At 41.8% G+C, this 21,120-nt stretch overlaps 1 protein-coding gene across 1 annotated transcript in view; it reads left to right on the top strand.

Moving 5' to 3' along the window:
• The first annotated feature begins 3,482 nt into the window (after positions 1-3,482).
• dlgap3 (discs, large (Drosophila) homolog-associated protein 3) overlaps positions 3,483-21,120 on the top strand; it is a 155,539-nt gene continuing 137,901 nt past the window's right edge. Inside the window, exon 1 of the mRNA XM_084919111.1 lies at positions 3,483-3,624. The gene's annotated coding sequence lies outside the window, so the exon portion shown is untranslated. The remainder of the gene's footprint in view (positions 3,625-21,120) is intronic.

Raw genomic sequence — 21,120 nt, 5'->3', positions numbered from 1 at the left:
GCATTCACTTCTCTAAAGTGGTGCTTGTGGAAGTGAACCAATATTTCCATCTTGACCAAAATCCGCCTTTTCCGGAAGCTGATCCTCCCGATACTACTCTGTGGATCCGAAACGTGGACAGTGCTCAAAGTGGACCTCAACAAACTCGAAGTTTTCCAGATGCACTGCCTTCGACAGATATTACAAGTATCACTTCGAGACCGCCTTCGAAACGAGGACATCCGACGGAGATGCGACAACTAACTGCCAATCGATGGGCAAATTAAAAAACGCCGATTGCGATGGTTTGGTCATGTGTGTCGAATGGATGCGAGCAGTCTACCACATCAACTCCTCTGGCGTAAACAACCCACCCAGTGGATAATCCACTGAACGGCACAGAAGAAAACATGGCTAAAACAGGTCAAAGATGACATCAGGGGCAGAATAAATCTCGACGAGGCCAGGACAATCGCCAACGATCGCCAGGCATGGCAACGAGTTGTGAAGGAAATTCGACAACCATTGGCACCCACAGCAGCGTATGGGCTTATGAGTTGATCCAGACCCAACACCAGCTAGGGAGAGAGAAGAGCTGCATGTCTTTGGACTGTGGGAGGAAGCCAGAGTACCCAGAGAGAACCCATGTAGACATGGGGAGAACATGTGAACTCCACACAGAAAGGCTGGATGGTGGATTTGAACCCAAGACCTTCTTGCTTTGAGGGAACTGCGCTAACCATCGCACCCCTGACATAAAAGCACTAAAGACAACTTTTATGTTCAATTTTACCTTTAAATATTCACATTTCATTTTGCCTTCAAGCTTGGCTACTAGGGAAAAAATAATCACATATTTTTCCATCTTGGTTCCAGTTTTCCAACAAATGCGTAAAACCTCCTCTTGTTTACTCCCACAATGGAAAATGCTTGATGCCTGCTGTTCTCTGTGATGCATAGACGTACACTCAAATGTTGCTGGGATATATAGGAATGGTTGTACAAAGCTAATTTTAATTTGATCTTTTGATCCTTAGAGAAGAAAGATTAGTATCTGCTTTTGCCGCTGACTTCCATTTCTTTTCTGCAGATGGCACAAATGAAGAATACCTGCATTGTCTACTCTCAGGCCCTTGGAAATACCTAAAGAGGGGCTTGGGGTTTTCCAAATAACAATCCAGCTGATGTTTCTGTTGCAGAAAATCACATTTCCAATTTCTTCTGTAATCATGCAATCCAGGGTTTCAATCACAAGAACTTCTTAAAGCAGCTGGTTTGCAAGAGAAAAATAAAGAATTCTTTTACAACGCCAACATGGAACCAGTTTGTTGCGAGCCAAGGTCAAGGTCTTCTGTCATCGGGCTTTAGCATAGTTCAGACAAGTGCTAATGAAGACACAAACAGATCTGCTGGGGGGCTGTGAAGCAGGTGGCGCAAGGCTGTGCTCTAAACGATTCCGCCCTGATGATGAATGCCCCGCCACATACATGAGTGGAAGAGGTGCATGTCGTGCCATGTTGAAAATGTAGATATTACTCCTTGACCCAATGAACCAATAAATATTCATTAGGCTGTCTTCCATTGAGACAGCAAGGCTACTGACTCTTCACTGGTATTGCTGTGCAGGAAAAACTGAAGCGCCATGACTGAGAATGCAACCGGCAAGAGAAGAAGCGGAGGTCTCAAATATGTAAACACACTGAAGGGTGGATTTCTATACATTTTACATGAATGTTAAGGCATGCTTGTAGCAGAGCTTGGAGGCAAGTGCTGTGTGTTGAGTATTTGAGAATTTTTTGCAACAGCTAGGCCCTTCTGTTGAAGCTGGTGTGTGTGGGAGCATATGTATGTATATTTAGAGAGTAATCAAAGGCAGATGTGAGCACATGTTTGGAGATTTAACATGAAGGTTTAACACCAAGCAGAATAACCATCTCTGATCTTTACCCATCCTGACACTTTCATCCTGACAGCCAGCACGTTTTCTGTTAAAAGCGCTCACATGCACATGCAGACTGTCTCACACAGTGGCCTGTATCAGCGTCACTGACCATGGTGCTGAAACCAAAGGGCTTCCGGATGGAGCCGAGCTGCTCCACAAATGTCACTGCTATGGAGAACAAAAAGGGGGGTGTTACACGTCACACACACTTGTTACAAGTGCAGTTCTTCTGAAACAGTGTTTCCCCTGCTTGCTCCAGACGCTTAATTGTTGCTGAAAGTGCAGCAGCAGTAAAGTGCAACGTGGAGATGGAACGCGTTGCAGTTGCCTGTAGGTGAAAAGCAGCAGCAAGCTATGCAGTGAAACAGTTGACCTCAGTTCTTACTGTGTGCATCATAAATATTCATCAGGTAATAAAGAGAGAAAACTTTCTTATTCAAAAGAATGACGATGAGTAAAGAAGTTTGTCAGCATAAAACGGTAGTGAGTGTGCTGCCGGAAATGTAATGGACACGTGTTTAAACTGTATTAAATGATGGCTGTAGACGGGGGGGACACAACTCACTGCTGTTAATGAACCCTGCAAGCGAGTTCTGATGAGCTTCTGCTCTCTCTTCATGTATGCAGGAGGAAGACTCTCTCCGACTTCTCTTTCCTAAAAACACTGACAGGCCCGCGTGCACAGCCATTTCCAGCAGCTTAGCTAATATAACAGCGCTTTACGTGGACGAGATTTAACATGACATATTTCATCCCGTCACGTCACGTGTCCGATGAGGGCCCGATCCAGTGAAAACCATACAAGAAAGATACATTTAGGTCATTAAGTTTTCAGTCGTGCAATAAAACACTCGTGCAATCATGAAATGGCCCCGAGGCCTTTTTGAAAGTGAGTCTTTATTTCCACTGTTTTGCTCTCTCTCTCTCTCTCTCTCTCTCTCTCTCTCTGGCTCTGACCCATTTACAGTAGCTGCCGTCTAAGTTAAGTGCTCGGCGTGATGGCGTATCCAGAGTGGGTTTTTACACGCTGCTGGAAACGTCACAGGTTTCCAGCACACCTCTCTCACAGGTGTGATCTTGGCCACAGATTAAAACAAAGAGTGTTCTTAAGCAATATTTCTTACACAAGCTGTGTGAGCATGGGTGGCCAATTTTTAACTTCGGCCCTTTTTGACATAACACTGTGTCTAATCGAAGAGATACAGCACTGTAAAGCCCCGCTATGCTTTTCAAATTACACCAAATGCAACGAAAGAAGTTGCCTGGAAAAAAGTCGCATATATGTTGTCTGAGTATATATATATATATATATATATATATATGAGGAAAGAAGAAAGAGATCGGGGTGAACGGTTTGAGAGATTGATCAATCTGCAGTATTTTAGCCTGGTTGGATAGGCCGAGAGTGGCTTTATTTGGCCCCTCCTAGAGCAGAGGAGAGGGGCCGCCAAGGAACCCTTGGACCAATCGGTTGCCGGTAACATTTCAGAGGGGAGAGAGAGGGACAGTGAGAGAAAGTGAGTGAGTGAGTGAGTGAGAGAGAGAGAGAGAGAGAGAGAGAGAGCTCTCGTCCTCCCTGCTGATTCTCCATCCTCACTCTCTCCTCCACACAGCGATCGGCGAGCTGTGGAATAGGCGTGCATTTGTGTTACTCAAACGCAGAAAACATTCAGTGAAAACGTCCACAGAAAGCCCGCTTTAAGGTAAGGAGACTCCTGAAGCTGTTAGATGGGTTTTTTAAAAAAGACCTCAGATGGAGCAGGCGGTCCATTTTTTATGTACTTTGAACGCTCACTATTAGTACACGCAGTGCAAGTAGGCTTTCATGTGGTTCTTGTGGTTGGACTGTATGATAGGGATAGCGGCTAAATGTTGGTTCCTACTGGCGCAGTCTTCCCTCAAACATCGGCCACTGGCCTGTTTGCTGTCAGCGGGGCGCCCAGCTGTGTCAACTTGACAGGAAAAATGAGAAGTTGCGCCATTTACGATCGCAGGACGAACCCCCACCCCCACCCCACTCTCTCTCTCCCAAGCACACACACGCGCACCAGTACACAAAAGCATTTAATTGTCTTTGGCTGGAAATGCAAAAACACATATGGAAAACACTCGGAGATGTTGGCTATCACCGAGTTTCATCCGTGCGTAAACGTTCGCTGACCGTGAAAGCGCGCCTTGTTTCTACATCGTGTGTGTGTGTGTCCCGGAGAGGAATTCGCGCTTGGTGCAAAAGTGTTGCGTTTACACAGCAGAGCATAGATGCACAACGGACTAATTAATCAAACGGGAGTCGCGTACAACGAATGTGGCTCTTGGGACAGCGAGGAGATGATTCCTCAGGACCACCCCGGTCCAGGAATCCCTCTGGGTGGGGGGGGGCGTCTGATGGCGAGGTGGGGTCGCTGTGCTGCACATTTATTATTCTACCTAAGTGCATTTGAATGATTAAAAGAGGAGATCTTTTACAGCGACGGCTGATCGCTGTGATACACATTTGGCTCTGATTTGAAAGATGGTGTTTCTAACATCTAGTTTTCACATGAATCGTTCCAGTTACCGCCCCTTTTACCGCTGCAATACAGTCTCTCACTTTTGGGTTTGCTTCGCTAAATAGTGTAGTTAATTGGGCTGGATAACTGTCAAAAGATCAGTTAGATGAGACACAGACTGTGGGTTGCTTGTTACTCCTTCTTGAGGCATGTGATTTGAATTTAGATGCCCATATAAGCAAGCGCTTTATAAAAGGAGTCCATATGAAGCTGTTTATTTATTTTTTTCTTCTAGTTACTGGGTTCAGGCCTTTGGTGTTTCTGTATGACTGTGTGCTGGTCCTTTGCTGTTTGCTGGGTTTATGGGGACTCAGTGTACATTGTAAATTTCTCTGCATCCAAAAAAGATCAATCCAGAATCTGATTACATGAAAGCAAATTTCTTTGGCTAACAAAGTGAAGCATTGACTCACTGACCCGACACTATGGATTTAATGTCAGTGTGATCAATTATTTAAGCTACAGCAGGGTATCAGACTCTCAGCCTTTTTTTTTGATATGGCATACCATTTCATCCAGTTTTACAACAAAAGGTGCTGATTTCCAGTGGCGGGTAAACCCTTGAGTCTATTGCACTTCTCTGCCTGGGATCTTTAAGATGTGAAAATGCTGTGTTAAAGCTTGTTGAGGTTTACAGCAAACTGTGTTCTCTGTAAATGGCAAAAGAGCCAGAGGTCACTTTGACAGTGCAGTGGGTAATTGCACAGAAAACAAACTTGATTCCTTTGCAGTGGAAGTTAAGGATATGTTTCTAGTTTGTTGCGAAATTAGTCACATAATAAAGCAGAAAGAAATTGCAGTATTCATTTCACATTACCACACTTGTGAAACTCTGAACAGCAAACAAAACAAAGCCACATTTTTAGAAGCTCATTTTGGAACAATCCCAATTCTGTTCTGCCTAATCACAGTGTCTCCTTCATTCAGCAGAATAGACAGCCATTAAGAAAGTGAGATGCAATTAAAAAGACGGTTACCGTGTCTTGTTCAGCCTCAAAATTAATTTTCTTTTCTCGACATATACACACACACACACTTACACAACCCACACACAAAAGACTGGTGGGATAAGTGTTTCTTGCTGTTAGAAGGGTTGAATTTAACACAATTCATTTTGGGGCATCAGCACACATTGCACAAAAATCCTATTCTTTTTTTTTTCACCGGCACAGAAGAGGCTCCATCTTGATGGACGCGCGAGGATTAACTGTTCATCGTGGCGTCTGTTTGTACTCTTTTCTCAGGGGGAACAAGTGATCTCGGTAAAGTGGGAATAGCAACACAGCCACCGAGAGGGATCAGCTCGTTAGCTCGCTGATAGCTTCAGAAACAAACTATTTCTGGCACAAAGTTGTGCAGCGTGACAGGATGTTATGGTTTACCAGTGTCAAACACCTTCCCAGAGCATGCTCAGCACTGACTAGTATGTGCTCCTTTAAGCCTTAATAACAAGCTAAGGCTTTGTTGTAACTTTGATGAGCTAACATGATATAGTGACTGTGCTAACTAGTGCAGTGGGTGATATATTACAAAGTGGTGTTTCATACTTTTGCAATTGAAGCAGCCAGTTATTAAGTTAATATTTCAAATACATCCATCCATTCACTTCCACTTATCCTTTTCAGGGTCGAGGGGGGTGCTATCCCAGCTGTCATAGGGCGAGAGGCAGGGTACACCCTGGACAGGTCGCCAGTCTGTCACAGGGCTTACACACAGGGACAGACAACCACTCACATTCACACCTATGGGCAATTTAGATTTTTCAATTAACCTATCCCCACATGTCTTTGGACTGTGGGAAGAAGCCGGAGCACTCGGGGAGAACCCACACAAACACAGGGAGAACATGCAAACTCCACACAGAAAGACCCTGGCCTGATGGTGGAATTGAACTGAGAACCTTCTTGCTGTGAGGCAACAGTGCTAACCACTGTGGTGCCCTTATTTCAAATACATGTCAGTTAAAATGTCACATTACCTTTTCCTTTAGTTGTGATAAGAACAAAAAAAAAAACAGCTGCATTTACTGCAGTTTTATCATATATATGTTAAAGTTAGCTCGTGAGTTCATGAAGAGGATAGCCCTCACACTGTAGAAGTAATGCATTATCTTGTGCCTGCTTTCTATCAGCTGTTTTGCTGAGTTCACATGTTGAAGAAACACATTACAAGCTAAGCTCAGCATTAACATTACTGGTGAAGCCCTGCTGAAGAGAAGAGTGATGCTGGTGCTACAGCTCCAACACCTCAACAATTAGCCTTTATCAGTGATGTTAATGCAAGGGAGATTAACCAAAATGGTTGCTGTTTATGTGGTGGACGAGGGTGCTACCAATATCAACTTGCCATGCAAAGAGATAAAGTCAGTTCACTCAAAGGTTAATGTACAGTAGGCTACACAACCTCTGGACAATGTAGCCAGCAAGCTAATTGCAAAGAAGTTTTCTTTTTTTGTTTGCTTTGATAATGTGAAAGTAGACTATGGTAAGAAATTTGTTTTTCCAATAGCAAACGCTTTAATGTAACAAGTTCCTTTTTATTGTTAGTAATCAGGTAATGCAACAGGATACTTTTATAAGTTACATTAACCAACGCTAGTGCTGGGCAGTATGTTGGAAGAACCATTCCAGCATTTTAAATATGTTTTTATTTTTTTGCTATTGTTATCAGAATTTGTAATGCCTGATGAATGAAAATGAAAAAAAGAAGACCCAGGAAAGACACCCTTCAACAAAGCTTTTAGTATTTATGTCCACTAGAGGGCACTCTGCAACTTCACGGCTGTTCAGAATGCAACAAAAGTCTCAACCAGCTAATGACAGAGTGGAAACAAGTAAATAAATAAATAAGCATAATAAATATTTATGGTTATTTGGCAGATGTTTTAACAAATCTGTTTATGTTTCAAGTGTCTGACAGACTTCAATATCAAATTTTAAAATCACCAAATATCAGTATTGGTCTTAAAAATCCTGTATCCATCAGGCTTATGTTACTAGGTGTTACATTCAAGAACAGTAAAGACAGATGGAGGATGAAAGAGAGAGCTATGTCTACTGTTTGGAAATGTTTTTTTTTTTTTTTTTAAGTAACTCATTTTGCTTTCTTCCAGCTTGCACTGTGTTGGACCATGATTACAGGCAGGGCTCAGGAAGCCCCTAATGGACTCAAATAATTAGGACCACAAAGTTTGAAAGAATAGGCTCAAACAGAGTTTGTTTCAAGCTTCACTTTACAGCTCCACTGTGGAAATATTAATGCTAACGAACCATATGTCAGCTTTGTTTAAAAAACAGCTTTAACAAGAAGGTGATTTACATCAAAACCATGACAGGCAGTCTGGTGAGAACTGACTATAGGCGTTTGCCTTGTCAACAGAGCCTAAATCTATATCCTTACAAATTATATATATTATGTGTAGTACCTGACCTCAAAATGAATGGCAGCATTACATGTACGTTACGTGTACATACATGTCCGTTGTGACGTGTACATTAAGTGTATGCTGTTGTTTCTAAATTAATTTGGCTTAAAAGGCTTTTAGTGCAGTGGCAATTGGATTGTGTTATTATGCATATCTGTAAATAATTGTTCATCAGGCAGTGATGCTAACAATGCCTGTAATTTATTACTTTGTCTTACACAATGATTAGTTCACTTGCAAAGAAGAGGAAGAAGAAGTATATGTTTATGTATATGTGTGTCTACATACGAGTTAATATAAAGCAAGTGTGTATTTTTAGACCTATTACAATTACTGTCATAGCAACCAAGTCAACATTTTGGAATCAACAATAAGCACAAAATACAGATGAGGATGTGGATAGTTGTGGATATAGAGGAGGATGCACCTACATCATCAACTCCTGCACTAATTTGATATTTTTAACTTGACTGTTGTGCAAGATGAAATACTGGAAATGTTAATTCATCTCGAGAGGAGTTTGAACATGCGTTGAAAATGTCACGACAGTCCATCCAGCAGCTGTCGAGGTGTTCCACTCAAAGCTACTAATGTTAATCAACTAGAGACTGTGACTATGGAGTGGAGCTGACAGGCTTTTCTAGTTTTACTGGCTACTTAAAGTGCTGAGACTACAACACACATTTAACCATAGCATTAACTGCCTTTCATTCTATGCACTAAAAGTACATCAATGACCAATTTAGAATCATCTCACCTATCATCCATGTCTTTTCACTGTATATCTGAACCCAATTTTGTGCCAATCCATTCAGAATATTACTATAATGATCCTAGCATATGTATGTATACATGTCTGTATGTACTCTCTCCTTAGCAGGTGAGCCGATTCTCATCATCGTCTCTGCAAACACCAAAACGTTTGTTTCACATGTCACGTTCAGTGTACATCACTTATTTCTAACTTTACTGAATGAAAAATCGCTGCAGGCTAAAATTACTAATACAAAGAGAAGTCAGTGGTCCTTCATATTCATTAGGGTGCCTTTTTGGAAACAGTCACGGTCAAAGCAATTCATCCATTTGTTGTCCAATGGTGGTCCTACAACAAAAGCCAATTGATCACCAAGCCCAAGTATTTTTCACTGCATGGATTATGAATGCTCAACATTTCATTGCAAGCTATCTAATATTAATTGACACTTTATTCTGGACCAAAGATTTGAATGACTGTTCCTAAAGCTGTGTGGCTACCGGTTCAGTGAGATATTTTTGGAAAATGGCCACCACTTCTAAACAAAAGGGAATCTGGGAAATAAATGAATACGTTTTTCTAATATCCCCTATAATACATTTAAATAATTTCATAATTTAATGGGATAACTTAATTTGTACTTGATACAAGGTTATCGCCTGTTAAATATGCTTAACATTAGTGAGTAATGTAATGGTTTGTGGACCTAGCGTAAAATATTAATCAATTGTGCATATAATATTTCCTTGGCAGTAATAGCTGCTTAGAAATCAGACCTCCCCAGCTCCCCGTTACTCCATTTCCACAATATAAACTGGGACAAAAATATCACCGTTATCCACTCTACAGTATATCAAAGCTCAGAGCTCCAGTAGAGAAGCTATAGTGGTCTGCGTCACCCTGACTGAGCGCAGAGTGTTTTCAAATTGTTTGAGATGCCTTAAAAAGCTGAACCCTGCAATGAAAACTCAGATGATGTTATTTGAATGAAAAGATGGGTCTTGATATAGTGCATTCATTTAGAAGATACTTCAATGGATGCTGCTATCATAACATTTTTACCTCTCTGCTTCTCTTAGTTTGCATTTACTGGTCATCTCTTTTCCACCCCTCCCGGATGCTTACAGCCTTTGCTGAAGCCATTTTTGCATATTGCACATCAATATAAAGAATTCATCTCTAAAGCTGGAATTTTTTTTACTGGGCTTCCATGGCGTGCGTGCACAGTATAAGCACATCAGGTGGGATTATCTGTGTTTTACCTCTTCAGTAATTTTTACAACTACAGCACTGGTTATTTTGAACTTATCAAACCCCTAATGTTAACTGGTACTAAGTAATAACTGTGACATGGGGGGGTAAAGTGTTTACAGTTAGATCAGAAGTGAAGGGTAGTGACAAGAAGCACTGATGTGGGTCTTAAAGAATGCTGTCTTTCTCTAGTGTAAGACAGTATCATTTTGTGAAGAGGCTGCCATCACTGATACATGGTCAAATTTGAACCACTGGCTAATACCCCCGTGGTAATTAACAGAATAACATTTACCTTTGAATTAATCAAAGGATGTAGTATTTGTCATTTAAAATGTCGCCCATCCCGCAGCTGCTTCTCACTCACAAAACCAAACAGAAGGAATACGGGAGATTACTGTCGTTGTGAAGTGCAGGCAGGCAGAGGTGAGGCAATTAGATGTTGAAGATATTACTGATGCTAAAATAATCATGTACACTCATGGCTTCTCTCAAACACCGTGGAAAACAGATTGGATAAAACGCCGTTGCACTGGATGAAAAATCTGTCATCCTCGTAGAAAAACATTAGTCATGAATAGAGCCTATGTTTTTACAGAGGCAACTGGACTGCTTAGGTTATACTGGGTGAATAATATGTCAGTTATGTCAGACTGAACTGAGTAACCCTCTTCTTAGTGGTGCTGTGATCTTCTTGGTTCCACTTTGGTTAAAAGAGAAAAGCTGAAAAAGGATATTTAAGATATTAATTTAGTTGACAAAGTGCAAATTGAAAAGGAAATCCACCAATGGTGCTCTTATTTTGTAACCTGGGTGCTTGGCAAGCTTTCTCATAGACTCTATGAAACAACAACACCAAGTTCTTTAGGCTTGAAGATTTCATACATTTAAAAGGCGGAAAAGCAGGTAAAGACTAACAAAAATATGCTTTAGATTCTGAGAAGTAAATTGCTCATTAAAAAAAAAACGAGTATTTTGACTGATAAAATCAATACCACATAGCTGGTGAAGAAATGAACAATATTGAGCTTTGCTGAAAATCTAAATGGACTTTATCTGGATAGATTATTATGTTTCTTCAGTGGAGAGCTGGGTCCTGTCAATCAGACATTAGAAGAATATCTGAAGAGGATCAAATCCTAAACTCAACAAACAATATCTCATTGGTTAGCGCAAAAAATGAAAAAGCCAGCTGTAATGCTGTAGAAATTATTTATGTTATTTTCCCTTTGAAATACACTTTTATATTTTCAGCTGTTGTGTCCTTGGGCAAGACACTTCACCTACCCTACCACCTACTGGTGTTGGCCAGAGGGGCCGATGGCACGATATGGCAGCCTCGCTTCTGTCAGTCTGCCACAGGGCAGCTGTGGCTACAACCGTAGCTTGCCTCCACGAGTGTGTGAATGTGAGAGTGAATGAATAGTGGAATTGTAAAGCGCTTTGAGGGTCTCGAAAAGCGCCATATAAATGCAATCCATTATTATCACTATAAAAGCTAGCTATCACTTGCTTATTTAAACAACTTAGAGCAATGAACCATAGAAAGTAAAGAGTCCAGAAGAAGATGAACTAGCTGCAGTCTGAAGAGCTTTGAGATTTAACAAGCAATCAGTGCTAAGTAATTTGTAGTTTTATTAACAGTGTTAGATATCTTTGTAAGAAAAGATACAGCTATAAAAGCTAGCTATCACTTGCTAAGTTAAACCACTCAGAGCAATGAACCATATGAAGTAAAGAGTCCAGAAGAAGATGAACTAGCTGCAGTCTGAAGAGATTTGAGCGTTAAAAAGTAATCAGGGTAGCTAGCTACGTGTACATGTTTTCAGAAGCTTGAAGACTGGCAAGATGCAGACTGTGGTTTTGCATCTTAAATCTCAGACTAACCAAATTTGCACCTTCACCAAGTTAATTTGCCCCCTTGATAACAGCTTCTTGATATAATTTCCTAAATAACAAAAATTACGTAACAATATACATTTTATGAACGGTTACATGCTGCTCACGCATAGCACATTGTGAGAGATAAAACACGAAAAGCACAGAGGCCTGAGAATAATTGCTCTGAGCCCCAGCCAGTTGATTGAGTTGGAAATGACAATGGGAGCACAAAAGCACAAACACACCATATAAAGAGCACAATAATGAAATATAGCTAATTTAAATGTTGCTAAGCTTTATTACCTCTAAAACTAAAGCATGGCCTTAATAGAAACATTGCCTTTTAGTGATACTTGTGTAATCTACATACATAAGTGATTAAGAAATACAATTAATGCTAGTTTGGTCAATATACTGTAATATTCTTAAACTCATCGCACTGAGGTTAAAACAGTTCCAGCTGTGTTTAATACCACTGTGACATTTTCTTCATTTCAATGCAAATCTATACTCCTGTGTCAAAGGGGCTTTCTCCTCCTGTTATTGGCAGACTCTCAGTGTTGGCGATGGAGCAAACTGTGATAAAATAACAAAGCAGGTTACTGTTAATCTAGATTTTGTTGGGGAAGAGGCATACACACATGGATGCTATCTCACATCCTTCAGTCTTTCCTTTCAATAGTAACTCAACCCCCACACTGTGCCTACTGTTACTGGAGTGTTAGCACCTTGTTTTGACACATTTCTCCCCAGATGATGAGCATTTAATCACACCCGCTGTTTGTTATTACGGGTCTACGGGGTCAAGCCAAACTCAGCGTTTTATCGTACAGTACGTACTCGCAGCAGATCTAGAGACCGCTCATTATGATGTAACGCAGAGAAACATACCAACCCCTCCACTCAAACCCTGCGTTTGAATCGTGTCGGGGATGGGACCGAATAAAAGACCTCGCAGGCGAGCGGCAAGGTTAAAGAGGCGAGGGTAATTGCTGTAACCTATCTGGGTGGAAAAATGTTTGCTCGTGTTCACAGTGTACTCTTGACTGATGCATTTGGGCATGAAATTGTTCCCCTTTCCACCCTAGCAAGCCCCAAGCCCAAGTCCATTGCCCATTCGTAGCCAGGCCAGTTGGCCTTTCTGCGTCTGTGTATCTTTGCACGCCAGGGTTTTCTGTTTGCCTTCAGTTGCCTGTTTACTTGAGTGTTTACTTGAGTGTTTGTTGATGAGTGTGTTTGTGGGGGTGGGGGGTGAGTGTGTGGAGTGGAGGGTGGGTGGGTGAATACTGGGTGTCAGCTGGCCCTCTCTGTTCCTCGCAGACTGACAGAATAAGCGAGCGGTGCAGTGATTATGGGCTGCTCTGAGAACTGTAACAGAATGATCACTGAGCATTTCACGCTAAAATCAAAGAGTATGGGAGAAGCTGATTTGAGGACTGTGGTTCAAGTGCATCTGAAGAGGCAAGATATTAGAATATGTTCACTCATATATGAATAGAGAAATGTGTGCTTCCGCATGTGTTTTCTCCCGTGACCTCTTTTATGTAATTGAATTTCATGACAGATGGCCACGATTTACAGCCCTTAATTATGCGCTAAACATGAGTGTTATACAGGTTATAGTTAAAAACACAAACAAACGTATGTGTCGTGGCTTTTGGTTATGTTTGTGAAAATACCTACCCTATGTTTTTTCCCCTCTCTTTAATGTGTTGCTTGTCTGTGAGATCTTCTCATTTCTCTGTTTTGTGCCGCCTTGTCTTCTACCTCCTCTGTCCTCCTGTTCATAACCCTGGAAATCAGTCTCAGTGCACCGTACTGTCCCAATTCCTCCAACTGATCTCACTGAGAGATGAGGTTTTCCAGAGCAGCTATGAACAGGAATTCCCAAGTGTATAAAAGCAAAACACCAGTGGAATATACAAACCATGATAAGGGCAGGATGACAATTGGAAAGGCAGCTGGTGTGGATGACATACCTGTGGAGCTTTCGAGATGGATAAGAAAGAGGGAGGTGGGCTTTTTAACCAGACTGTTTAACATAATCTTGGAGAGCGAGAGAATGCCTGAGAAATGGAGAAAAAGTGTGCTGGTACAGATTTTCAAGAATAAGGGTGATGCTCAGAAGCATACAGTTGAGTAATTGTTAAGCTATGGGAAGGAGTTGCTGAAGCTAGGTTAAGAAGAAAGGTGATGATCAGTGAGCAGCAGTATGGCTTCATGCTGTGAAAGAGCAAAACAGATCAATGCTTGTTTTGAGTGATTTGAAGGAGGGGTGTAGAGAAGGTCAAAAAGAGCTGCACTGTGTCTTTGTGGATGCAGACAAAGCATATGATGGGGTGCCAGGAGAGGAACTGTGATTCTGCATGAGGAAGTCAGGACTGTCAGAGAAGTATGTGAGGGTGGTGCTGGACATTTATGAGGACAGTGAGATAGTGATGAGAGTGGTAGGAGTGATAGATGGGTTCAAGGTGGGGGTGGGATTACATCAGGAATCGACTGTCCCTGATGTAATCCCACCCCTTCTTTTTTGCAGTGGCGATGGTGAGGTTGACGGATTAGGTTAGGCAGAAGTCTCTGTGGACTACAATGTTTGCAGATAAGATTATGACCAGCTGAGAGAGTAGAGAGCAGGTGGAAGAGAGCTCGGTGAGGTGGAGGTATGCTATGGAGAGAAGAGGAATGAAAGTTAGTAGGCACAAGACAGAGTACGTGTGTGTGAATGAGAGCAGTCAGGTGGAAAGTTAAAACTTCAAGGAGTAGAGGTAGTAAAGTTGGATGACTTTAAATACCTGGGGTGAAGCATCCAAAGCAACGGACAGAGCACAAGAAAGGGGAAGAAGAGAGTACAGGCAGGGTGGGTGAAGACAAGTGGTGATTTGTGTCAGAAGGATACCAGCAAGAGTGAAAGGGAAGATTCACAAGATGGTAGTCAGACCTGGTATCATATAAGGTTTGGGGGATGGTGTTGTTAAAAAAAGGGCCGGAGGGAGAGCTGGAGGTGGCAGAGCTATAAGGATGTTAAGATTTTCATTGGAGGGACAGGATTAAAAATGAGAACATCAGAGGGATGGCTCATGTTGAGTGGTTCGGAGACAAAGTAGAGAAGCAAGGCTGAGATGGCTTGGACATGTGCAGGGGAGGGATAGTGGATATATTGGACAAAGGATATTGAATATGGAGCTGTCAGGCGGGAGGAAAAGAGGAAGACCACAGAGAAGATTGATGGATGTAGAAAATTAGGTCATGCAGAGGGTTGGTGTGACAGAGGAGGGTACTTAACGTGAGATGGAGGAAGATAATCTGCTGTGGTGACCACTAAAGGGAGAAGCTGACAGAAGAAGAAGCGAGAAATAGGAACCCACAAATGACAATTCCCTTCCTGCCATTCACAGTTTGTATAATAATAGTGAAGGTAATTAAAAGTAAAGATATAAGTTGTCATTAACTCATTTGGAGGAGATTGTAAAATGCAGCAGTGGGCTATAATAAAAGAATGAACAGATGATGCATTTATGCCAAATGTCTTTTTTTTTTTTTTACTTGGCACTGCATTTAAATAACACGTCTAAATCGAGGGTGTGTGCTTTTATTAAACGCTCACTCCCTCGACTCCTCTCACATCCGCCTTCCCTGATATCTTAGATTGATTCCTCACCTTGCCTCCTTTCCTTGCAATCTTATTCCCTTCCACCAGAGATGTGAGCTAAGGAGGTGAGGAGAGACACGAGGAGAGAAGAGACGAGGCGTTTAACAGCACAAGACATCGTCATTTCAGAGCCTCATTTTATAGCAGTATCAATAAAATATGACGTTTGGCACAGCTGCACCATTTGTCAATTGTTTTGTTAAGCTCTACTGTGTTTTATGATCTCAGATGTCAGTTAAGCTTATCAGTGATCATAACAGCTTTTTTATTTTGAGCTACTTTTAATTAAATTCACTGCTTTTCACAATGTGACAACGTGTTATGCCTTTTTTTGTAATCACACACACTCACAAACCTTGAAGGACAGAAAATAACTAACTTTTTATGAACACTCGTCTGTAGAGTCTTTTTTAAGGGTAAAAATACCTCTGGAAATGAGACAAATATCCTTGTTCTCACACTACAAGGACAAAAGTACCGGGCCACCTATGCATCACATGTACAGGAGCATAGAAACCCATCATGGGAAGCTCCCAGTGCACAGCTTTCTGTGCTGATGTTAATGTGAGAGGAGGTCTGGAACTTTGCAGTTACTGAGTGCACTATGCACCTCAGCACTCAGCGGCCTCGCTCAGTAACATCACATGGCCTTAACACCTTCACTTTGCAATAATACCACTTACAGCTGATCATGGAATATTCAGGTGGGAAGAAATTTCACAAATTGACTTGTAGTAGCAGTGGCATCCTCTCACTGTACCACCCTCAAATTCACTGAGCGCCTTAGACCAACCTATTCAATGAGACTAAGAACACCTGATTTCAAAGATTAACAGGTGTGACCGATTATTTTTTGTGTATGCAGTGCACCTCCTCTGTCCTTGCTCACTCATTACAATACATTTCAGGAAGTGAAACATCCTTCAAGATGGTATTTTAAAACTGAATTTCAGGCCACAACCACAATTCCCCTTCAGTTTTCTCCTCTCGGGTTACATCTCAGATGGGATGGTCTAAGATGCAATGGCAGATAACTGATAAACGAGAACCAATAAAGTTCTCCTTGGTTGCCCTACCTGCATTATTCTGAGTCCTGCATTTGGTTTGCTTATCTGAGAATATGTGTTTAAAGTGCTGAACAACAAAAGAAATATAACGAAAATAACCCGACATGCCCCCAACTAAGTTATTTGTTTTCACTGCAACTCCCCCCCCCCCCCCCCCCCCCCCCCCCCCCCTGTTATTATACAGTAATTGTCAAGGGGGGAAAAGAAACATTCTGTACGGTGCTTCCCGTGACAGTCGTGTGCCAGAGAAATAATAGAGGCAGTTGGCACCAAATTGTGAAAAACAAACTCTTTTTCTGCATGATTGCATTGATAGGGAGCATTGTTTCCATGAAAGTGCTACAAAATGGCTCTTATTCATCAGGACAGAAATTACACATCTTTATTGAGTTTGTGCCATTGATTAGCACAAAAAAAAACCAGTTGTTATTAAAATAAGCACACGCATATCAATCCCACGAGGACATCCAAATATCTTCTTTCTGTATTAAACTGATAGATCAATGCACCATTAGCTGCACAATGCACAATTCTGCCCGACGTCTATGTGATGTGCACGTTTGTGGCTGAGACCAGCATCCGCAACAGTTCATGGGAAGACACACAGAAAATGTGTGATCATAGACAGAAGAATTTGGGAATGGCCCTCATAGAGTGGGCATTAAAGTGAAAGTGTAGAATGTACGTTCCTATCTTTAATGCCACCGAGTAACATATGATACCAGGTTGTTGTGCACCAGAAAGCTCGTGTACTAACATTGGGAACTTACTTTACTGTAGGTAAACACACTTTATTAATCAGTTCCTTTCAATTTGCTGTTTTATCCCCTCTATTGGGAAAGCTCAAAAGCAAGGAAATTGGAACTGATGTCATAAAAAATAAAAGAATAAGACAGATCACTCACTCCGGAGCATGTAGCTTGGTTCATGGAAAATCCTTGAAACAAGTTGATTGATTGGATGTGAAATTATCTCTCCCCAGTGGCAAGGAAATGGAAATGACACTAGAAGACTTGACGCTAGATTAAATGACTTGTTCCACTGGATGTTTTCTGTGGTGCAGGCCTGGCTTTGCCCTTAAGATGATCCCACGATGGAGAAGGGGATGGTGGGCGGAGAGATAGGTTGATAGCCTAATGGAGTGGATGAGCAATGGCGCAGATGACGCAGGATGAAGGGGTAGCAGTCATTTGATGAATAGGTGAGAGAGGAAGGGGTGCGGGGTGAAATGATGGAGAGGAGTAGTCTTTAAATGCTACATCATGGTGGATATTCATTTCATATAGCCCCTGTTCTCTTTCCAAGGTTCACATTTATTATTTGTCTTGTCTGATAAACGAGAACCAATAAAGTTCTCCTTGGTTCATATAGCCCCCACCACCACCAGTTTATTCATCCCTTTCTTCGTCTCCCCTCTTTTTTTTTCTGCTTTCAGCATCACCCTCCACATTTCCTGTCTTCTTTGGACTTTTAATTTTCACTTTCCGATTTCATGCCCCATCCTTCCTTCCTCATTCCTTCTCCTTCTCTCCTCTCACAACCCCATTTCTTCCACTCCTACCCCGTCTCATCTTCTGCCTATTTCCCTAATGCCTTCTTAATATCGTTTCTTACCCTGCCTTCATTTTCTCGACTTTGTCTCCTATTTTTATTTCATACATTTGTCTAATCTCCCCGGTTACCAGCTGTCATGCTTAATTTCTCCTCCTCTCCTTGTGACCTCTATCTCTACCTCTTGCCTGCCCATCACCCTACCCTCACAACAATGTTTGCACCACCCCATTACTTTCCCTCCTGTTTGTTTTCCTACCTCTTTTACATGGAGCAGTCCCTTGCCTCCTCTCCACAGCCCTCGCTGTGTCTTGTAAGCGGGACAGGTGGCAGTGCAAGTACATGCTTTCAGTGGGACATGCCTGTGCTCAGATTTAAATAGATAATGGCAGAGCCTTAGTGCTTGTTGGGCCCTCTGAATAATGCAGGAGATCCTGAAGGCATTGTTGCCAGGCATCGCTCATGGTGACATGCATACGCCAGCCCACAGGCTTGCAATATTGATACCACGAGAGAGGAAGGGACTTGGTGGCAGTTATTTTTTTCCTCCTATAAGTCAGCTTTGCACCAAAGTTCTCTCAGATACTTAAGCTGAAAGGAGTGTACTCACAAGAAAAAAACAGCAAATGGTCAATAATGTCACATCCTGGTCACAAGGACCTCTGGCGGCAGTGGAAAATATGATTTCTGGAGCAAAGGAGAAAGCAGCATGTTGCTGTTAAGAGAGCCACAAAGCCAAGAAAAGCGAGAAGCTGAGATTGTGTGATGGTTTCACGAAACAATAGACAACAGTTCATTTTCCTGTTTGTGCCATTTTGCTTTTTATAAGCAGGCATTTTTTATTTTGAACCCAGATAACTTGAATAGTGAGTGGCTGCTAACCTTATAAAGTAAACTGTAACCCAGTTTTTAAACATTTTGTATTTCTTTTGAGATTTCTGATTCAAGTTACTCCAACTGGCCATTTTGATGAACCTGCTCTCTTCAGCAGATTCAGTAAGCTCAACGTAAAAGATTAATTTCACAGTAAAGCTCCTTAATATTGTATGATTACAGTTGTGGAGGCAACTTTGAATAATTACTTTAATACATCTGATGCCTTAATTTGTTCAGTATTGACAACTATGAAACTCTTTTTCTTTGAATTCCTGAACACAGTGCAGTTTTAAGGATATAACACTGATATTAAAACAGGTTTTCTCTATTAATCACAGGAGATGAGTCTTTCATTTTGGCAGGTTTTTACTCTGTAGCATGCACGGGGTGGACGTGCGCTTTACTTACCTACCTATTAAATGACGGTGTCATTTGATCTCATGTCATGCTCTTATAAAACATAATTAGAGGAATGGCTGTTGAGCTGTGTCTCTTTCTCACAAGCCAGCACACTGATGGCTGGGAGTGTTATTCGTTCCGTCATGATCGTTAATTTTCTGGACTGTGACGCAGCTCATCTCATCTGAGCTTGGCTGGTCTATCAGAGCATTCACAGATGATTTGCAACGCCTCTTGTCAGTCAAGGAAATGAAAGGAACTCGACTTTAAAGGAAACAGAGGCTTTCCTCTGTTAAAGGGTAGAGTTATGATCTCATTAGCTGCCAGTTTTGAACAAAATGGGACTTTTGGGGAGTTTTTTGGCTGTTCAAGGTTTTAAGGTGGAGGGGGAAAAAACAGGCAGGAACTGACAAGGTGAGGCAAATAATGAAGAGAGAAACAAGTGCAGCTGTCAAAAAAAAAAAAGGAGGAAAAAATATGCCCCATTGTCAGCTATGCACTGGTGCTTGAGGAAAGAAGGGGAAAAGAAGAGTGAGAGTGTTTGTGATCCTATCTTGTTATTTTCTCTCTGGCTTGTTATTCGCTACTTTTTGCTATAAAGCCTTCTCCTGGAGGCGCTTCTTACTTTTCAAGAATTACAGGGCTGGTCCCCCGGGAGTTGGGGGTGGGGGTGTGGGGGGCATTTTAGGGAGCTATTTGTTTGCGGCTGCCTCCGACTGTCTGTGAGAGAGAAAAAGAGGAGGAAGAGGAGGTGCGAGGGAAAGGGAGATGGAAATGGAGGAGAGGAAGGACTAGTCAGTGTTTGATCAGTGGGGTGCTGAGTCACACTGGGATGTGACCGAGAGATTAGGTGTTTTGTGGCGGGGGAGAGAAAACACAAAGAAAGACAAAGAGACTCTCTAAATGAGAGTTTTGAGAAGTAAAGTCTCAGTGGATGCCTTCTGCCTCCGAGGTGTCTTTCACCCTTGCAGACACGTACGCTCCAAATATTGAATCTTTTTGCTGTTCCCATCTCCTCTGTCTCTCCTCTCTCCGTGGGGGGCTCTGTCTTTGAGTCTGTGTGTAATCTGTGAGGTAGATGAAGAAAAAAAAAATCCAGTGATATATTTTGCCATCCATCAGAGGTGTGATACAGTTATTGCAACAGTGTCGGCTGTCAGCGGTGTTCTCGGCGGGAGCTGGCAAATGAGAGCCTTAAAAGCTTCACTTTTACACCTCTGACAAAGATGAGCCTCCTCTAGGATGATGCTGGGTAGGTATTGTAATGGGATTCATTACTATGTCGCAAGTACTTGCTGTGCATGTGACTAGAAATACATCACGTTTATGTTCCTCGTCTTGAAGTTGCCCCAAGTGGTTTTGTCGTATAGTGGTATCAGAGTAAATGTTAAGAAAGTAAAGGAGTCTGCCTAGGAATGTGCTAACTGTAAAATTCTAGACCTAAACCCATGTTTTAAAATCTTCGGCCAATGGCTGGTTTCTGGTTTCAGAAATAAACAAATTTTCTAACATTTTGCATTTCACCAATGCCCACCAGCATTGGTGAAATGCATTTTATTTGCTCATTGCAATAGTCCAAAAAAGTAATTTCTTTGGCTATATTTGGCTAGCAAAATGGGAGAAATGGTGCAGCAATTTTGAAAAAAAAAAATAAAAGAAATCAGGTACAAGGAGTGGATTAATAATGACTGGGGAAAGCAACCAATGTCCAGAGAAAGAGAACTATTGACCAAGAGCACTTTAAAGATGACAGAAAATCTTGGGAGGAAATGAGGAAGTGATGAGGGGTGGCTCAAAA

The sequence above is a fragment of the Perissodus microlepis genome, chromosome 22 (genome assembly GCF_051167445.1).
Source record: "Perissodus microlepis isolate ML-2025 ecotype Zambia chromosome 22, ASM5116744v1, whole genome shotgun sequence".
Classification (NCBI taxonomy): Eukaryota; Metazoa; Chordata; class Actinopteri; order Cichliformes; family Cichlidae; genus Perissodus; species Perissodus microlepis.
Note: the sequence above shows the minus strand (reverse complement) of the source record. Positions and strands in the feature narration are given on the sequence as shown.